At 43.5% G+C, this 21,448-nt stretch overlaps 1 protein-coding gene across 1 annotated transcript in view; it reads right to left on the reverse strand.

The window, feature by feature from the left end:
• Positions 1-5,428: 5,428 nt before the first annotated feature.
• Positions 5,429-21,448, reverse strand: part of MCM10 (minichromosome maintenance 10 replication initiation factor) — an 83,281-nt gene continuing 67,261 nt past the window's right edge. Inside the window, exon 21 of the mRNA XM_064592064.1 lies at positions 5,429-5,883. The gene's annotated coding sequence lies outside the window, so the exon portion shown is untranslated. The remainder of the gene's footprint in view (positions 5,884-21,448) is intronic.

A 21,448-nucleotide genomic window follows, 5' to 3' on the forward strand; every position in this document is an offset into this window, starting at 1 on the left:
AGAAAATGTTTGTGCTGAGTTCAACGTTTTTTTATTTTTAGTTTGATATTCCTTATTTTTTTAAGATTTATTTTTTTTAAAGTAATCTCTATACCCAATGTGGGGCTTGAACTCACGACCCTGAGATCAAGAGTCTGATGCTCTACGGACTGAGACAGCCAGGCACCCCTAGTTGTTTTTCTTTTTTTGAGGCGGGGGAGAGAGAGATAGAGAGGGGAGGGCTGCCCACCTCCCCTTTCGCAAAAGCAGGGGAGAGGAGCAGAGGGAGACAGAAGCAGACTCCCTGCTGAGCAGGGAGCCAGATGGGGGGGCTGGATCCCAGGACCCCAAAGTCATGACCTGAGCTGAGGGCAGACCCTCAACTGACGGAGCCACCCAGGCAACCCTGGAGACCTTGCTTTCAATTCTTTGGGGTATATACCCAGAAATGGGGTTGTTGGATCGTATGGTATTTCTAGTTTTAATTTTTTGAGGAACCTCCATACTGTTTTCAGGAGCGGCTGTACCAGTTTGCATTCTCACCAACAGTGTACGAAGGTTCTAATTTCTCTACATCCTCACCAACATTTGTTAGTTTGTTTTTGTGGTTTGTTTGTTTTTGGCAGTACCTATCCTCATGGGTGTGAGGTGTTGTGTGTTCGATATTTTTAACCAAAGTAAAATTCTTAGCTCATACTTCAAAGGACAACTGAATTTTAACTATGACTTCACAAGGACTCAGTGACAAACCCATTTTGAGGACAGCGAGATTGAAGCTAGAGGGTGAGACAAGTAAATCAACACCTTAAGAAGGAGGTGATGACACGTTACAAAGCTGTTTTCTGGGTTTAGTGCTCATAAGGCACCATGCTAATAAAGCAGGCAGGAATTTCGGTTGACTCTAAGGAGGAATGCTTTGCTAATGAAAAACTGGTGCAAGGATTCTGCTGTCACCCACCTGAACACTGATGGTCCTCTTGGATGCTTTGGGGGAGGGGGTTTCACAGGAAGGTGGAGGGCTTAGGGATTCTAGCTCTGCCACTTCATAATTAAACAGTTTATCCAACAACAAGATCTAACAATTGTAAATATCTATGCCCCTAACATGGGAGCAGCCAATTATATAAGCCAATTAATAACAAAATCAAAGAAACACATCGACAACAGTATAATAATAGTAGGGGACTTTAACACACCCCCCTCACTGCACTGGACAGATCATCTAAGCAGAAGATCTACAAGGATATAAGGGCTTTGAATGACACACTGGACCAGATGGACTTCAGATATATACAGAACATTCCATCCTAAAGCAACAGAATACATATTCTTCTTTTTTTCCCCTAAGATTTCATTTATTTATTTGACAGAGAGAGACACAGCGAGAGAAGGAACACAAGCAGGGGGAGTGAGAGAGGGAGAAGCAAGTTTCCTGCATAGGAAGGAGCCCGACGTCGGGCTCGATCCCAGGACCCTGGGATCATGACCTGAGCCGAATGCAGCCGCTTAACCTACTGAGCCACCCAGGCGACCCTGGATTTCTCACTCTTGACTGTGGTCACAAAGTATGGAGCCCATGAGCCTTGTTCATGACACATACACTGTATTAGTGTGCTTGGGCTGCCATCACGAATACCCCAGCTGAGCAGCTTAGTAACAGCCTTCTAGTTCTGGAGATCGAGGTGCAGGTAGGGCTGTTTCTTCCGAGGCCTCTCTCCTTGGCTTCTAGCTGGCGTCTTCCCTCTGACCTCACATGGTCTTCCCTCCGACCTCACATGGTCTTCCCTCCATGCGTCTGTGTCCTGACTTCTTCTTACAAAGACACTAGTCACACTGGATTAGGGCCCATCCCAATAACCTTATTTAACCCTAATTGCCTCTTTAATGGCCCTATCTCCAAATACAGTCACATTCTGAGCTACTGGGGGTTAGGAATTTTGGGAAACAACTTAGCACATAACACGCACCTTGAAGCTTTCAAGCAGCCGATGATGCTTCAGGAGTTTCAATCTTGCTTCTGTTCTCTTTGGTAACCCACTTCCAAACACGATTATAGTTTTAATATATACCTTTATTTTTCCAGCATCCAGATTCCTTTATTTCTTGGTAGCATTGGTATTTCTTGGTATAATTTACACCTCTTATAGCTTAGACAGAGCCAATCTTCGTTAGTGGCCTGAGATAATTTTAATAGTTATGGCAAGGATATCTGGAGATACTTGTTAGCAAAATGAAGGACTAGGGACTGACCAATAGGATAGAAATACTTTTGTCTCCCTATGTTACTGATTTTTGTGTCTTATTTCCAGAGCAAAATGACTCAACGTGGCCTTTATGAGAATAAATGTGGTTAGCAGTGTCTTCAACTCCCAGAGTACATTTTTTTTTTTTTAAAGATTTTATTTATTTGACAGAGACACAGCGAAAGAGGGAACACAAGCAGAGGGACTGGGAGAGGGAGAAGCAATTTTCCTGCAGAGCAGGGAGCCCGATGCGGGGCTCGATCCCAGGACCCTGGGATCATGACCTGAGCTGAAGGCAGACGCTTAACGACTGAGCCACCCAGGCGCCCCTCCCAGAGTACATTTTACTATGCATTTATTAGTATGTTATTATTATGGAGTTTAGCATCTTTTTATATGCATTTTGTTCCTTGGACAAGCAGAACAGCAGTGCAAAGATGATGAGCTTGGAGATCAAACAAACCTGCCTTTAATTCCTGGCTCTGATGCTAAGGAGCTGTGTGACCTTGGGTGAATTACTTAACCTCTCTGGGTCTTACAGTGTTCATTTGAAAACCGGGAGTGATAAGGCCTGTCTTCTGAAGTAAAGGCATCCAGCTTGTGAGTGGGATATCAAAAGAGATCATATAGTACAGCAGGAACTAAAGTAAGTGCTAAATAAGTAACGCATATTAGTGTGAAGTAGGGAGGAAGAATATATGTTGCTCCACTTTATGGTAATACGCTCTCTGAAAAGGAATTTAGTTGTTTTGGGCAAAAGATGATATTGGCAAATCCAGGAGTTCTGATCCCCAGTCCAGGCATTTTCTATCACATCATACTCAGAATACTTGCTGATGCTTTTTTTTTTTTAAGATTTTATTTATTTATTTGTCAGGAAGACAGAGAGAGCGAGCACAAGCAGGGGGAGTGGCAGGCAGAGGGAAAGCAGGCTCCCTGCCGAGCAAGAAGCCCGATGCAGGACTCGATCCCAAGACCCTGGGATCATGACCTGAGCCAGACGCTTAACTGACTCAGCCACGCAGGCGCCCCTTTGCGGATGCTCTTTACTCACAATTCCAAAGAAAACCGTGAGCTCTGTTTTATTTTCCTTGGTGAAGCTTGGAGGATATGCAGTGGGAAATGTCTACCTTAGCCCCAATTCCTTAAACATCGGGGCTGGAGGCAGAAGCGGATGTCCCAACTCTTAAGTGGGGAATGCAGTCCCAGGAGACCAGAAAGAGTGACAGGGACGTGAGGCAGGAAAGGGGAGGGAGTGCACAGCAAGTGGCCTGTGTGTCACAACAAACAGCCTGCTCCTTAGTCCTAGGGCATTTACACAGGGGGCCGGCTGGAGTCACTGCTGTAGGAGGAAGAGTGAGTGAGTCGCTGAGCAGTTCAACTGCTGAGTCTTTCTCTTCTCCCAGGGCAGGCATGGGCGCCCTGCCCTTTTGGGTTGTGTTTCTGGCCCTCCAGACATTTGCTAGGGAAGTTAGCCTCTGAGGTTCCTGTGTAGTCAGTTGGCACCATGTATGGGGTGCCTTGGCAGTTGATTATGTTTGAATAATACCAATTTCTCCTTTAACAAAGCAGCAGCTAACACCTGTATTATGCCTTACTGGGCACTCAGCACTGCTGTAAGCCCTGAACTTGTATTGGTGCTTAAAAAAAACCAAGATTTATTATTTAGTTATGAGAGAGAGAGAGAGCATGGAGGGAGGGGCAGAGGGAGAGAGGAAAGAGAATCTTTTATTTACTTTTTTTAAAGATTTTGTTTATTTATTTGACAGAGAGAGACACAGTGAGAGAGGGAACACAAGCAGGGGGAGTGGGAGAGGGAGAAGCAGGCCTCCCGCAGAGCAGGGAGCCCGATGTGAGGCTTGATCCCAGGACCCTGGGATCATGACCTGAGCCGAAGGCAGGCACTTAATGACTGAGCCACCCAGGCGCCCCAGAAAGAGAATCTTTTAAACAGGCTCCACGCCCAGTGCAGAGCCTGACGCTGGGCTTGATCTCACGACCTTGAGATCATGACCTGAGCTGAAATCAAGAGTTGGGCACTTAGCTGACTGAGCCACCCAAGTTTCCTGTACTGATGCTTTTAATTCTTGCAACAACTCTACAGTCTAAACACAATCACTATCCCCATTTTACAAATGAGACAACTCAGGCACAGAAAGGTTAAGTAACATTCCTAAGGTCACACAGCTAGCAAGTGGTGGGGCCAGGATTTGAACCCCAGCAATTGGACTGCAAAGTCTTTGCCAGTTTGTCATGGAATAACACATTAAAAGATCATTTATAAGTTTTTAGCGAATGATTTTATCTCATATAATATTAAGAACTTTAAATTTTTCCAAAATTTCAGCTATACTACAATTCAACTTATATTTCTTGAAATGTAACAGTGGCAGACAGTAAGAGTAATCTTTAATATAGATATTGATCATGCTTACGGTAGTCAGTATTGTAAAGGGATTCTATTGTATGCACAGAAACGGTGTCCAGTAATCCACTGATAAATAGTGGGCAAATGAATAGTTTATAGAATCAGAATATACAGGACATAATAGAGAGGGTCTTAAGGATCATGTAGTCCAATCCCCTGATTTCTTTCTTTCTTTCTTTTTCTTTCTTTCTTTTTCATTCATTCAATTATCAACAGTGTGCGCAGGCATACACTGTGTGTGAATCACATAACGATGATTAGGACGTGCTTTCTGACTTCAAAGAACTCACCTCTGGTCTATGAGAGCCCTGAGCTCAAAGGGTGGGGGTGGGGGAGGGGTTGTCTCTGGGCCAATACATGTGTCTGCAATTTACTGATTGTTAACCAAGAAAGGAGAATTAAAAACCCCTAACAGTACTTTACCTTAAAACATCTATAATTGTTTAATTTCTATAAAGAGAATGTACTCATATATTACAGTAATTAAAAATTAATTTTTAAAAGTTCATGCAAATGACTCTTGGTATGTAAAACCACAACGTATTTCACTAGGCTGATAAGCAAAGAGGTTTGAGGTTGTGCTTTTTTTGTTTTTTGTGTTTTTTTTGTCCTACAGAAAATAGCAGATACTATTACAGAGCAAGTCATTAAGTCCAAAGTCTGTTTAAGTTGGGCATGTGTGTTTGTTTATTTATTTTTTAAAAGATTTTATTTATTTATTTTACAGAGAGAGAGACACAGCGAGAGAGGGAACACAAGCAGGGGGAGTGAGAGAGGGAGAAGCAGGCTTCCCACCGAGCAGGAAGCCCTATGCGGGGCTTGATCCCAGGACCTTGGGATCATGACCTGAGCTGAAGGCAGTTGCTTAACGACTGAGCCACCCAGGCGCCCTGGGCGTGTGTGTTTAGTTGAGTAAACCTTGGTTGCAGGAACCAGTTTGAGCACAAGGGGAACCTTTATGATGGGGATCCTGGGTCACTCCATGACATTTAGAGAGTAGGACCGCAGGCCTCCTGGCCAGGGCCATAGTCCTTCAAGGAATCCAAGTCTTCTCTTCTCTAGCAGCTGCTTCGTCCTCTCTCCCGACAAACTAGCTTCTCCTGAGTCCCAGCTGATGTTAGAAATGGGCTTTACCATAGTGCTGAGTTATTTCTCTCCTGTCCAAACCCTCAGGTTTGCCTGGACGCTGTTGCTGTTTCTCTGGCTTTCTTCCAAGTTTTCCACATAAGTCCTCTGCAACAAATATGTATCAGGTGACCATGCTGAGCTGGGCACTGTCGTGACCCCTGGGAGCAACAGAACTGAGGAAGAGGGGGTCTTTGCTCTCAGGGAACTCCGAGTCTACTGGAGAAGGGGGAGGGGGAGGGAAACCGTGTAAAAATCTAAATGCTTGGGGTGAGGCTGCTCCTAAAACTGAGGTATGGACAAGGAAAAGGGATGGCAAAGGGCAGAGAGGGGGAAGTGGGGCCACAAGGAAGAGAAAGTGTCTTTAACCTGGAAAGGTCAGGAAAGCCAGGTGTTGAAGAGAAGGGGGTGCTTGAGAATAATCTTGAAAAATTAAAAAGTTTGCCAGGTGGGGAAGGAGGAGAGGTCGCTCACCAGGGAGGCTGTGAAGAAAGGGAGAATCTGCATGGCATGGCCAGGGTGTGATATGCAGGATAAGAGAGAGAAAGAAAAGAGAGTAGAGGCAGGAAAACCAGTGTTGGTGTGAAATGACAGCCTTTATCAGGGCAAATGCATTCAGGGAAAAAGGGACTACAGTGGATGGTGTTTAAGACATGCAAGAGACGGAAGTCTGATAGACGGTGAGGGAGAAGGAGCAGCCCAGGGCACTCACACTTTCCTGTGCCAAATTCACCTAAGAGACCTCAGCACAGCCACTTTGGGACTCTCCAAAAGAAGCGCTTTCCAAACTCTTAGAAATCCCTCTGAGAATGAGTGCCGATGTTGACCAGACGCACGTGGTTCCTTCTGCCAAGAACTCACCTTCCTCTTTTGAATCTTTTAACCCACTGGCTGTTCCTTCTCAGCCTCCCCTGCTGGTTCCTCTTCCTGTTCCTCATCTCTAAATCTGCACCTGCCTTAGGCTTCTTAGGCCAGACAACTTCAGATGGGGGTGCCTGGGATCTTGCCTGGTGTGTGGGCCACAGACAGTTTTGAGAAGATCAAGACCTAGGTCCTCAATTTCCATACATTCTCTTCCCAAAGCTGTTCTGCCCAGAATGCCTGGATGGAGGTGTGGGTTCTCCTTTCCACATCTAACAAAAGGCCTTCCAAAATCTTTGTGAATCTTAATGAGATTCATTGCTCCAGGGAGTAAAACCCTTCAGAACTGTCTGCTTCTGATAAACTTCTGGTGAGAATAAAACCAAGAGAGTATCAGAGAGAAAAGCCATAGGCTAGGAGGATTGATCTCATCACAGAGGCAAACTCAAGGTGAGTTTATTTACCTTAGAAGCAGAATTCAGAAGATGGTATTCCCAGGAAGTGTATTAGCAGATTTATTTAATCTGAAAAGTAAAAGTCAGACTTCTGATGACAGCAAGTCTGCGGGGGCTGGTTTGACTTTATAATGTTCTTTGCAGTCTGGTTAGGTGGCATGTCCCCTGAAGCAATGAACAAAATATGCAGCTCCCAGTGTTTGATTAAAATTAACAGAAGGTATGCTTCTGATGAAATTTTTGTTGAAATATTTTATTAGCAAATAATAATTTAATAATAAATAATTTTAGAAGTCTTGATAAAATCCTTATTCTATTTTCCAGAAGCTGGGAGAGCAAATGACTTTAATGACAGGTAACAAATCCTTTTCCAACTCTAGTGGTTTCCAGCTCTTTGTTTTCATCAAAATTGAAAGGTCTAATAGACCTGTCAGCTGATAGGTCTTTATAAATAATATTTGATGATAGATCACTATGTGATTTTTGGCTTATAACTCAGAAGACTTTAAAGGAATTGGGTGACAGCTACCATACTAAAAATCCTTGCCCCATCTATGTATTTACAAGAAAAAGTTTCATCAGTTCTTCTATCAATAAAAATGAAAAAAATAGGAAAAATACTGTTGCTGAATCTTGTCCCAATCTAGCAAGAATAGTTACGCACACATATATAATTTGCATACGATGACATTCATTTCACAAAGAAGTGTTTAATGACTAACATCTACCAAGTCATCATCCATTGTTTCTAATTTAATAAGTAGTAATTATGTTGTTTGATCAGTTATGCACTAATATTAACTATAATGACAACTCAATCCAGAAGAAAAAATTCTAACACCAGGGATTATGGTTTCAGAAAAAAAAAAAAACCCCACAAAACACTGACAGAGAAGTATGATAGGGTGATAAATGAATGACTTACAAGCTTAAAGATACATTGCATTTGGAAAATATTTTGTGAAGAAGTGGAATGAAAAGGCTCTAGGGTCTTGCCCCTTGCCATTTCAACCCAATAGATTGCAAATAAGGGTTCAAGGAGGAAGGGGAAAGTATGTCAAATTTCCAACTGTTAAAGAAGAGCCTGTTCATGCATTTTTTAAAGAAAATGAGTGAGGGTGACTATGAAATCACTACTGTATTTGGATTCCCTTCAATACATTTAAAAGAGCAATATGGTAACTCTACCTAAAAATGTGAATGCTTGGGGCGCCTGGGTGGCTCAGTCGTTAAGCGTCTGCCTTCAGCTCAGGTCATGATCCCAGGGTCCTGGGATCGAGCCCCACATCGAGCCCCACATCAGGCTCCCTGCTCAGCGGGAAGCCTGCTTCTCCCTCTCCCACTCCCCTTGCTTGTGTTCCCTCTCTCGCTGTGTCTCTGTCAAATAAATAAATAAAATCTTTAAAAAAAAAATGTGAATGCTTATAATATGCCTAAAGTCACTTGAAATTATTTAAACTTATAAGCAACCTGCACCTACCACCTTAAAAGGTGTGAGGAGAATCCCAGTTTTTAAAAAACAAATTTTTTTTAAGTAGGCTCAATGTCCAACATAGGGCTCCAACTCACAACCCCGAGATCAAGAGTCATGCATAATTGACCGAGCCATCCAGGCATTCCTCAAAAGTTTTTTTTAGACCTTGATGTTGAAAAAACATGACAGTCAACAATTGCAGAAATCAAAGTGAATCCAAATTTTTATTGACACACACCAAATACTGGCCATAAAACAAGTCTCCATAAATTTCAAAGGACTGAAATAATGCAAAATAGATTCTGTGACCATACAATCTATTGGAAGAGTTATCTGGAAAACCCCAACTACTTGGAAATTAAACAACATACTTCTAAATAACGCACGGGTCAAAGGAGTCACAGGGGAGCTCAGAAAACATTTAGAAACCAATAACACAACATATCAAATTTGTGATATGTGACTAGAGTGGTGCTGACAGAGAAATCTATGACTTTAAATGTTTATATTAGAAAAGAATAAAGAAGAAAATAAATAAGCTTATTAGATTTAAACTTCCCTCTTAAGAAGCTAGGAAAAAATAAGACAAATAAGAGAAAAGAAATAATAAAGAGTGTAAGTCAATTAAATAGACAATGGACAAGCAATGGGGGGGGAATCAATGAAAACAAAAGTTGGTTCTTTGAAAAGATTAATAAAATCAATAAACACCAAGCAAGACTGATAAAAAGAGAAAATGTGAGTTTCCGATATTAGGAATGAAAGAGGGGACATGGGGGCGCCTGGGTGGCTCAGTCGCTAGGCGTCTACCTTCGGCTCAGGTCATGATCCCAGGGTCCTGGGGTCAAGCCCCGCATCAGGCTCCCTGCTCGGCGGAGAGCCTGCTTCTCCCTCTCCCACTCCCCCTGCTTGTGTTCCCTCTCCCGCTGTGTCTCTCTCTGTCAAATAAATAAATAAAATCTTAAAAAAAAAAAAAAGAGGGGACATGAATACACAGTACAGAAACAGGAATAGGTTAAGAACAGGATATTATGTACAGCTTTCTGCCAATAAATTTGGCAGCTTGCATCAAATAAAAGATCTGAATAGCCATGTATCTATATATCTATTATCTATCTGTTAAAGAAACTGGAGCTGTAATTTAAAACTTCCCACAAAACTACAGGCTCAGAGAAAACTCTAAGTTCCAATGGCTTCACTAGTGAATTTTATCAAACATTTAAAGAAGAGATAATATGAATCTTATACACAATCTTTGAGAAAGGAGAGGAGGAGAGAATACTCCCTAACTCATTCTAGGAGGCCAGCATTACCTTGACACCGAAACCAGTAAAAGATATTACAAAGTAACTATAGACAAGTCGCCTGAACACAGACCCAAAAACTCTAAAAATAGGAGCCATAGAATTCAGCAGTAAATAATAAGGATAATCCAGTATCATCAAGTAGGGTTTGCCCCAGGAATACAAAGTGTGGGTTTCGCATTTGAAAGTCAATCAAGGTAATCCAGCACATTAACAGAATAAAAGAAAAATTGTAGGATTATCTCAGTAGAGGCAGTAAAAGCATTTGACAAAATCCAGTAACAATGACAAGCCTGTGAGCAGGTTAGAAGTAGAAGGAAATGATCTCCTTCTAATAAAGGACACCTGCAGAAAACCAACTGCTGACACCACACTTAGCCAGGAGAGACTATACTTTCTCCCTAAGACGGTGATCTTCCACTTCTAAGCAACCTCTCACCATAGACTTCAGCTGCTGTGCTAAGGGAACATAAAGCATACAGATTAGAAAGAGAGAAGGAAAACCCTCATTCACAAACAACATGACTGTGTACATAGAAAATCCTTAAGGATCTACAAAAGTCTACTATAAAAAGGGAATTGAGCAAGATTGCAGGATAAAAGGTCAATACACAAAAGTATATAGCGTTTGTATATATTAGCAGTAAATAGAAAATAAAAAATTTAAATTCTATCTAAAAAAAAAACCCATAAAATACTTAGGGATAAATTCAACAAAAGCTGTGCAGGGCCTCTCTCCAGAAGAGTATAAAACATTGCTGTGAGGCATTAAAGAAGATCAAGATAAATGGAAAGAAACATTAGACCCCTTGATTGGAAGACCCAATATTGTTAAGATTGCAATTCTCCCCAAATTAATCTCCCTAAAGTGCTTCTAAAATGTATATGGAAGTAGAGAAGCATGCAGAATAGCAAAAGAAGGAACACAGTTGGAGGTCTTACACCACGTGCTTTTAAGACGTAAAAAGCTATAGAAATCAAGACAATTGGTATTGACATAAGGGGAGACAAATGGATCAATGGAACAGAATAATCACACAGATACAGCTGAATTTTGACAGACGTAGCAAAGCAATTCTATGGAGAAAGGAAAAAATTTTCATCAAATGATGCTGGAACAACTGGATATCCATAAGGAGAAGAAACGAATGTTGACTCCTATCTCATACGATACACAAAAATCAGTTCCAGGTGGATTATATAACACTTGTATAAGAAAATACAGAAGGTCTTTGAAACCTTGGACAAAGTATTTAAAAATATATTAAAAAATTTATATCTGACAAAATATTGTATCAAGAACATAAACATATATAATAAAAAGACCAATTAAAAAATGAGAAGACTTGAACAGAAACTCTACAAAGGAATACATACAAATAAATGACCAATAAGAACATGAGAAAGTGCTCAACATCTGGGAAATGCAAACAGAAACCATAATGTGATGTGGTTTTGTTAACACTCGACTGGTTAAATTAAAAATAGTAACATCACCAGATGTTGGTGAAGATGTGGAGCAACTGGAACTTGTATACATTGCTGGCTCCTCACACTCTAGATTTTGAGCCATAAAGGTGACATTTTAACCTTTACCTACTGCTCTGTCTTGTTCTTTAATTTGTCTAGGACCTCAGTGAGAAAAAGGGGGCCCTCAGGGATCTTATCTCTGAAACGGTGATAATCCCCCCACCATGGGGTTGAAGGTTGTCCTGAGAATCAAATGTGGTAATTCTGGCCTTGGGACAACACAGATACCCTACACGATCATACATACACTTGCTCTCATCTTTTTCTTGAACAGCTATTCCTGTGCTTGGAACACTCTGTCCCCACCCTCTTTGTGCCACATGACAGCCAGTCTCTGCCTTTCTCACTCCCCAGTTATTTCTATAAGGATGACAGCCTCAAGGATCAGCCTCCTTCCTGCCCACGCTTTCAGCAGCCGCGTCTCCACCTGTCCATCTCTAGCTGCCCTCCCTGGAATCAGCTGTGCCAAAAAGTGCAAGTGGCAAAGATTTGGAGCTGGGGGACTTTGTTTTCTTTTTTAAATTTTATTTATTTTTATTTTTTTTAAAGATTTTTTTTTTTTTTAATTTATTTGAGACAGAGAGAATGAGAGAGAGAGAGCACATGAGAGGGGGTAGGGTCAGAGGCAGAAGCAGACTCCCTGCTGAGCAGGGAGCCCGATGCGGGACTCAATCCAGGGACTCCAGGATCATGACCTGAGCCGAAGGCAGTCGCTTAACCAACTGAGCCACCCAGGCGCCCCTCTTTTTTTAATTTTAACAATTTTGCCAGCATTGACAATTCGTGCTGTTAAGACACCATAAGATCTTAGAGTAGCCACTTCCCTTGCTTTACTTCAGTGAAAACAAAAAACAAATCAAAACAAAATAAGAGCCAAGCTCCTGAGCTAGGTAGCCAGCAGGGTAGCCAGCCTTCCTTGGGGGCTGTCTGGCAGCAGAGAGCTAGGGCAGGAGCTTGCCCTGGCAATAATGACCATGGCTTGCCACTTGCCCTGAGTTCCCAGAGATGTCAGAAGAACTGATGACATGAAGGATAGTGTACATGTAATGAGATGTCAAGAGCTGCTGTTTCTAGGACAGATTTATTATATGCTTAAGGCTCTGTTTATATGCAAATGATTTTTGAGCTTCCATGCCCTAAGTTGGGCTGTTTTTCAAAAGGGTGCTAATCAGAGTCTAACTAGATCATAGGACGAGATGCCATTTTTCCTGATATTCTCACTGGTCAGAACAGATGACTCTGAATTCAAATCTTTCCAATCTGGTCCAAAGTTGGACATATGAGGGATATGATTTTCCTTCTTTCGTTTGTCCATATCTGTATTTATCCTTCCTGTGTTGGATTTTTTGCTTTATCAAAAGGTAAGACCAATAACCCCAGTTTAGAATGCTTCCCCTGGTTCTCCCTCCTGAGGCATACTGTGTTCATTCTTCAGAAACTTGCATCTTCCTCTATACCAGTGCTGTTAAAAGCTTTCCTGCTTACACTGACCACTCTCTTTCCTAGATAATTCTGTCAATGACTTTGGTGCTCACAGCTTATTATGTTGTCATCAAAAAAACGCAACTGTTTCCAGTTAATAATCTGTCAATTGGCCAGTATATTATTTGAGGTTAGTGGTCCAAATATGTAATACTTATTAAATTATGATTTTTTTCTTCTTTTTTAAGATTTTATTTTTAAGTGAACTCTACACCCAACATGAGGCTTGAACTCACAATCCTGAGATCGAGAGTCACATGCTCTACTGACTGAGCCAGCCAGGCGCCCCAATTTATGCTTTTTCTTAGAAATGGAATTGAATTATTGACAAATACCATTCTAGATATGGACTCTCTTGCCATAAAGTAACCAATTCAGATCTTCCCAAAACAGGCCTTGGCTATTAACAGGTGCTCCATGAATAAAGATGGTACTGTCAATTAAATGTGGAGGGATGCTAGGATTTTCCAGCTGCAGGACTTGTCAGAGTCTTTAATACACTTCTGCATTGTGAATCTGGAAGAGAGGAGGGGGATAGTCTAGTAGTTCCCAAATTTATTTGACTCTGGAACCCTTTCATCTTCGAGCATTTTGTAGTGCTAGTGTGTCCAAACTTTAGGGAAGCTACATCCTAATATATTCCCCAGTGCTGGGGTACAACTGGGAAGTCACAAAGTATGATGCTTTTTTCTTCCAAGTAAGATGTATTTTGACATCTACTAGGAGGAAGAAGCCCAGGGGTCTTACCTCCATTTTCCAGTCCCTTTGGTTTCCCAGACCTGCCATGCAGGACTTAGCCTAGCAAGAGCCCCCGCAGAGGCTTGCCTTCAAAGCCAACCCCATGAGGATGGCAAGACAGGGGTCTCTGTGTCTGTTTTCCTTTGCCACAGGTCACCCCTGCCCAGGCTTCCTGATGTGGCTCAGTTCCCCTCCTCCCTGGGTCTGCCTTAAGATGTGGCGAGCCGCCAGAACTGTGGAGAGCTATACATTCACCAGATTCCTGGACAGACAGGGACCCTAGCCAGCTTGGCGCATACTTCTTGTCCCACAGACCTCACTTGTATGTTCTTCCATAGACCTTGCCAATGCATCCTTTCCCTTCCGTTCTCCTAGATAGCCCATCTGGAGACCAGAATACAAGCCATACATTCACCAGATTCCTGGACAGACAGGGACCCTAGCCAGCTTGGCGCATACTTCTTGTCCCACAGACCTCACTTGTATGTTCTTCCATAGACCTTGCCAATGCATCCTTTCCCTTCCGTTCTCCTAGATAGCCCATCTGGAGACCAGAAAGCTTCATCTCCAGAGACAGAGAGAGCGTCTTTGTTCAGGGAACTGAGTGACTCCCAGTGCCAGCTCAGGCCCAGGTTATCAATAATACCTCTGTCCCTGCAAAGATGCACCAGACCCTGCCCTCCGGGCACTCCGTGGCTACGGGGAGGCACGAGACCAACATGGAACAGACAGCAAGCATCTGTAGTCTCCGTGAAGTGCTGGGTGCACTGTAGTGGTCAGAGGCTGGGAGGAATTCAGAGGAGGGAAGTCAGATGGGTGTTGAAGTGGCTCATACAGAGAGCTGAGCTGGATCTAGAAAGATCAGTAAAGTTATTTTAAAAATAGCACTTTGCCTTCTTTCCTTGGGATTATAAATGATTGCATGACCACTGTACAAAACTTGAAAAAAAGAACCCCAAAAAAACTAAAGGAAGAAAATCAAGACCACTCCCATTACAAGTTTTTTCTAACACACACACATATATATTTTTTTAAAATAAAAAATTGGAGGAGCACTTGGATGGCTCAGCTGAGCATCTGACTTCAGCTCAGATCATGATCTCGGGGTCCTGGGATGGAGCCCCCCATCAGGCTCCCCGCTCAGCAGGGAGTCTGTGTTTCTTCTCCCTGCTTGTGCTCTCTCTCTCTCAAATAAAAATAATAAAATCTTTTTTTTTTTTTAAGATTTATTTATTTTAAAAGAGAGAAGGAAAGAGCACAAGTAGGCAGAGCTGCAGGCAGAGGGAAAGGGAGAAGCAGGCTCCCCCCTGAGCAGGGAGCCCAATGCATGACCCTGGGATCATGACCTGAGCCGAAGGCAGACGGCCAATCTGCTGAGCCACCCAGGCGCCCCTAAATAAATAAAATCTTAAAAAAAATTAGATGAGTCTCTGAATGTGTATGTGTGTGTATAAGCATGTGCATCTGTACACATGTATAACCAATATATATATATACTTGTACTAGTGGTTCTCAACCTTAGCTATTCATTATAACCACCTCAAATGTTTGTAAAAGATATCAATGCTCAGACCTCACATAAACTGAACAAGAACCTTAGAGGTTGGGGTGATGGATATGTTAATTAGCTTGATTATGAGGATTATTCCACAATGTGTACATCAAAACATCAGTTGTACAGTTTAAATATATACAACTTCCATTTGTCAATTATACCTAAATAAAGCTGGCAAAAAATAGATTCAGGTATTCAGCACTTACTGATTACACACGCACGCGCACACATGCATGCACAGGCTGGCGCCCAGGCACTGTTTATTTTTACAGCACCAGGGAGATCTGAATGTGCAGTCAAGTGTGAGGTCCACATCTCTAGATGCTTCAGAGCAAAGTGAATGCACCTCTATCCATCCCAAGAGTGAGAACATTTGAGATCCCCCCCATCTGATGACAATGGCAGAGTCCAGAAATTCAGTCTCTCCCCCGCTGTATGCTGGAGATCTGCCTTGGCTGCATCTGGGAGTTTGGTCTTGGGACGGTGGCCTGGTGAGACTGCAGTTTGTGCTGGAACCTGGCCTTGGTGAGATGTACCCAAGTCTTGCTAGCTGGGTCGTCTTCAGGACCTAAAGTAGCTGTACTTGCTAAGCTGTTATCACATCCTAGAGCAATAAATCCTTAGCGGTAGACTTCTTCCCCTCAAGGGTCATTTTTGGGAGAGGGGCTTCAAGCCACTCTGACTAGGATGCTCTTTAAATTCCTGACAGGTCAACTTCTGAGCAGTGAAGATTTGGGCTGTGATACACCAATGACCCCGGACACCAAAGTGTCACTCCCAAAGCATGGGCAGCGCAGGAAATGGGCAGTGGTTCAGTCTCTTAGGTCAGGAGGCAAGAGGCTGCTGATGAAGGTGGGAGCAAGTGGGTCTCAGCCAGAAGGCTCAGGCTCCTGGAGATGGGGGCACAGGCTGCCATGATGGAGGCTAGATGGGGGTGGCTGGGTACCCTGCTCTAGTTGCTGTCACAGGTAGTAGAACAAAGGTCCTTTACTTCCTATCTCTGGGGGAGACATGAGCCCCAGGAGACTCAGTCTAGGGCCTTAAGCCCAAGGTGTAATGAATTTCAGCAATCTTAGTGATCAGCTCTTTCTGGATCCATGAACAAGAAGCCCAAGGAACGCAGTCAGGACCTGCCCAAGGTTCCCCTTCACTGACCCAAACCACCTCTCCACCCTGTCTTCTTCCTTTCTTTCCCCTCCCACAAAGGGTAAGGCCAGTTTTTGTCATTCAGAGCACTAGAGATCTTTTTACACACTTTCCTGAGACCAGCCAAGTGATTAATTTTCAGAACAGTTATGATCTATCCATTCAAGTCCAGAAAAATAGGGTCAATTCACCCTTCCCTTATACCAATAACTGACTCTATCCTACCCTATTCTAGAAGAATCAGCAAACCAGGAGAACCTATTGTAGTGTAACACCTCTGGTAGGGCATCTGGATGCCTACACTGTTATGGCTTCCTCTTGTCAACAACCATTATGACACCACATTGCCAAGTGTTTGAAAACATTTCCAATTGATACATACCCTTCTCTCACACATATACCCTAACATGTGCCCTGCTTTGTAGTAGGTATGGGATTTTTAAAAAAAGATTTTATTTATTTGAGAGAGAGAAAGAATGAGCAGGGGGAGGGGCAAGGGGAGAGGGAGAAGCAGACTCCCCATTGAGCACAGAGCTGGACGCGGGGCTTGATCCCAGGACCCTGACATCATGACTTGAGCTGAAGGCAGGCACTTAACTGACCCAGCCACCCAGGCGTCCCTGGTATGGAATTTCTGACAGTGGTTGGGGGTAGTACTTCATATGGAAAACAGAACAGAGGTGACAAAGAGAAGAGGTAGACAAAATACAAGGCAAGTTCAGAGGAATAGTGAGTAATCAGAAAGCCCTGAGTTCAGAGTGATAGGAAGTATGTTTAGCTGGCACAGGACAGGCACTGATCAAATCAGAATCAAGGCTAACTGTGGGAGCAGAGCAGGGTTCTGCAGGCTCCCTGCTGGGCCAAACATCACCCCTTTCGAGAAGGGATTGTGGAAAGCATGGGTTCTGGGGGAGAGCCTGGAGCACTGGGGGCAGTAGAGGGCTTTGGGAAGATGGCTCAGGAAAGTGGCTATTTATCCATTAATAGGAAAGTGTTTTAATATTTTAGTAATACTGTAACCATCACAGTGCTTGCCTGCTGAATATCAACACGGATATGGGTGATCTCTCAGCAGTACTCTATGCAGCTGTAGAATGTTCTGTGCCTTTTTCTGAATGGGGGCATCTCCCCTCAGACTTAATTCCCCAGGGAGACCTCTAGAAACCATTTTCATAGGGACTAATAACATTCTGTAGTATGTGAGGGGAAAAGCTATAAAGAAGCTCCATGACACTCTGGCTAGGCACTTAGAGAAATGAATGTCTTTTACAGGAAAATAAGAAACGAAAAAGGTTTCAGGCATGTTGTCCTGACTCACCAAGCTCTCATTTTTCACACCCAACTGTGTCAACACAGTCAGCTCCAGGGGCACATCAAATAAGCTGAAACATTTTTCACAAACTGTCACCCTCTTGCTCAACAAACATGCCCTCACATTCACATCTAAGATGTTTTATTCTCCCTGCTCCTGAAACCTGAGGAGGTGGCAGGAAAAATGTTCATCTATATTCGCTATGGGGACTCCTGAGGAAGTTGAATTCTGGGGATCCCCTGGTTCGCAGGGTCATGAGTCCCTCTTTTGGTATAATCCTTAATTCACCCTATCAAATGGGCAGGGGAAACAGGCTCAGGAACATAATTAGTCCATTGAAAATGAAGTAACATGAAAGAACATAATATATTCTTTTTTTTTTTTAAAGACCCACTTATTTATTTTGAGAGAGAGAGTGTGCGAGCAGGGGGAGAGGCAGAGGGAGAGGGAGAAGAAAACTTCCCACTGAGTGTGGAGCCTGACTCAGGGCTCAATCTCATGAATCTGAGATCATGACCTGAGCCTAAATCAAGAGTTGGAAGCCCAATCAACTGAGCCACCCAGACGCCCCAAAGCATAATATATTCTTAATATTAGGTGCAGAAAATGGGCTTTTACATATTTGTTTTGGAAGAACACTTACCATGGGCCATAGCATCTAGTGATCTCATTTGCCTGGACACACTGTCCCAAAGGGCCATTTCCACTTACATGAGTCATGCCCACAGGCCCAGGTGGATCAGGTGATATGTTGAATCCATGACCTTGTCAGAGTTAAAATTGTAAAAGACAAAATTAAATAGGCAAGGAAGACTTTATTCAGGACTATTGCAACAGAAGAGTGACGCTGAACTCAAATCCACTGAAGCAAGGACCTAGAGAGTTTTTAAGAGGTGGGGTGGGGGGAATCTCAGGCCACCTGCATTTGTTGACTGCCCTTCACAATTGGAGCAAGGTGCCCACCAAAGCCAAGTGTCTACCCTCCCATAGAGATTGGGAGATAGGGGTGCTCTCTTGTTTGGTATTTTCATTTCAAAAAGAAGGTCCCCAGGTCCCTGAGAAAGATTCCTGTATTGTAAGACCAGCAAGAGACTGGGAGAAGATCTGCATAGATTTCAAAGGGGCAGAGAAAGAATTTACAGTTGCAAGTTTTCTAAAGTAAATGCCCTAAAAAAAGGGAGGTCAGGGGCCTATCATCAGGAAGAAAACTGTCTAAACTTTGGTCTAGCTGAGGAGAATGATAAAGCCAACTTGGCCATCCTCTAATGCAATCCATAAGTGCACCACAAAATTTGTTCCTGCTGCTTGAGAACAATCCTGAACCCAGTGATACATTAAATTGGAAATTTTGGGTCCCCGTGTGGGTACCTTCCTATGAATAGCCCATTGAAATAAGCTTATAAATGTTCCCTTCTAATGCCCTCACCCAAGAGTATTTTCATTGATTAATTCAATGAACATTTATGAAGTACTATTCTATGCTGGGCATCATTTTAGTAGAGCAAGATGGAAATGTCTCTTCAAAGAGACCTCACAGCACTTGAGAAGAAAGATGAGTATATGAAGATGTAAAATATAATGTGAGAGTTCCCAAAAGTTAAATACAAAGGTACCATGTGACCTAACAATTCCGCTCCTAGGTATTTACCCAACAGAAATAAAAATGTATGTCCACCCAAAACTGTGCAAAAGAATGTTTGTAACAGCCTTATTTATGATAGTCAAAAGGTAGAAACAACCCAAAGTCCATTAAGTGAATGGATAAATAAAATATGGCATATCTGTACAAAAGAATACTATTTCATAGCAGGGAGAAATGAAGTACCGATGTGTGCTACAACATAAACGAACCTTGAACACAGTATTTGCAGTGAAAGAAGCCAGTCACAATGGATCACACATTGTATGATTCCATTTAGATGGAACGCCCAGTACAGGGAAATCCAGAGACAGAAAGCAGATTAGTGGTTGCCTAGGGCTTTGGGGGTTGGAAAAAGTGGGGAGTGACTGCTAATGGGTTTGGGATTTCTTTTTGGGGTGCTGAAAGTGTCCTAAAGTTGATTGTGGTGATGGTTTAGTGTATTCACAAAATTACTGTTGTCGGAAAATGAGAAGAGCACTGGATTTGACATTAGAAGATCTGGTTTGAATCCCACAAGTGTCAGATACTTGATTTGTCCAATGCATGTCCTTCGAACTTTCTCCTGTGTGTTCTCCACCTCATTGAATGGTCTTGCCATCCATCCACCCAGTTCCCCAAACCAGAAACAGGGGAGCCATCTGAATGCACACTTCCCAGGCTCTCACTACCCCTAGCTAATCAGTCGAGCCCTACTGATTCTTTCTTCAGTCTTTTGAAATGCTCTGTCTTCTCCATGCCTGCTCCTCCTGCCTTTTGCTGATGCCATCTCCCACCTGGATTACTGCAAAAGCCTTCTCTAAGTCCTAGCGCTTAGTCCCTCCCACCCTCCACATCACTGGGATGGTAGTGTTCCTAAAAAAAACCCCTCCTGTCACTTCTCTGCTCAAAATCATCCAATGGTTCATGACTGTGTCATGATAGCAAACACATATCCAATGCTCCATGCGTGCTAAGCACCATTCTGACTTTGGATGTATTAACTCCAATCCTCACGTCAGTCTGTGTGGCAGAGGAAGGGATTAGGCATGGAGAGGTAAATGACTTGCCCAAGGCCATGCAGCTGGCCAAGGCTGGAGCTGGGGTTGAATCCAGGGTGCCTGGTCAGGGCCTGTGCTTATAGCCCACACACTAGGCTGCCTCACAAAGATGGAGACCAAACTCCTTCCTGGGACCTCGGCCCTGCCTACCTCCCGCCCTCCACATGCTCCTGGGCTCTGGTGTCACCGAACTGTCTGCATTTCCTCAAAATGGCCTCACTTAGCTTTGCCATCCCAGGTATGGTCAAGAAGGTCACTGATGAGACAACTGGGGGACATGACTTCCATGGGGCCCTCCCTCTCCCCACACCTTCAGGTAGGTGTGGGCTGTGCTCTAGGTTTAGTGATGGTTGCCATTAAGAAAACTCTAAACAACGTCCAAAGTGCAACTCTTCAGCTAGTAATAATGAGTCGAGGATCGTTCATAATAAATCACAATGTCAGGAACGTATTTCCAAAGGGACTGCACTCTGATGGCCCCGAAGAGCTCTGATTCCATTAGTGTTCCCACTTCTAGGAACTCACTTACTCCCCTACCTGGGGTGTGCCTTTGTCTCCTTCTAGAGACGCATGCTCAGCTGTGGGCTCTTCACACACTGTGTGCCGTTCTCCCTCTGCAGTGAAAGGCGGACTGCCTCTCTTCCTCAAAGTCTTGAAAGGGCGCTGGGCCCCCAGCACAGGGGTCTGTTTTGCTCGACAGTGAACATCAGCTGGGGGATATGTCAAAGTGAGGGGTACTCTGGTTACTGTTTTAACAGCCTATGTGTCCATGCGAGGGTCACCTGAGGGGGTCTTCCAGGCTTTCTGGTCCCTCCTTGCCTGACATCTCAAAGTCTCCCACTGAGGTCCACTCCCTTCCCCCCCACAGGCTTCAGCCTCCAAGACTAGAGTCCCCCACCTCCCATGAAGCAGATTCCAGGATCTCTTTGAAAGTTTTTGGAATCCTGATTCTTGGGCTGGGCATTCCAACAGCAACTCCTTGGGTGCAGAATCTTGGAAAGGCCGCTTCAAAACAGTCTCGGCCGGGACCTGACGACGACAGGCTCTGCTTCTGTGAAGGTCTGCAGGATGCCAAAAACATCTCCAGTGCTCCAGGAAGCAGCCAATGGAAGCCACTGCTGAGACCCCTCCCCCGCC

Source organism: Mirounga angustirostris, unplaced genomic scaffold (genome assembly GCF_029215605.1).
Source record: "Mirounga angustirostris isolate CCGP_5_RB_7025 unplaced genomic scaffold, mMirAng1.0.hap1 SCAF_5, whole genome shotgun sequence".
Classification (NCBI taxonomy): domain Eukaryota; kingdom Metazoa; phylum Chordata; class Mammalia; order Carnivora; family Phocidae; genus Mirounga; species Mirounga angustirostris.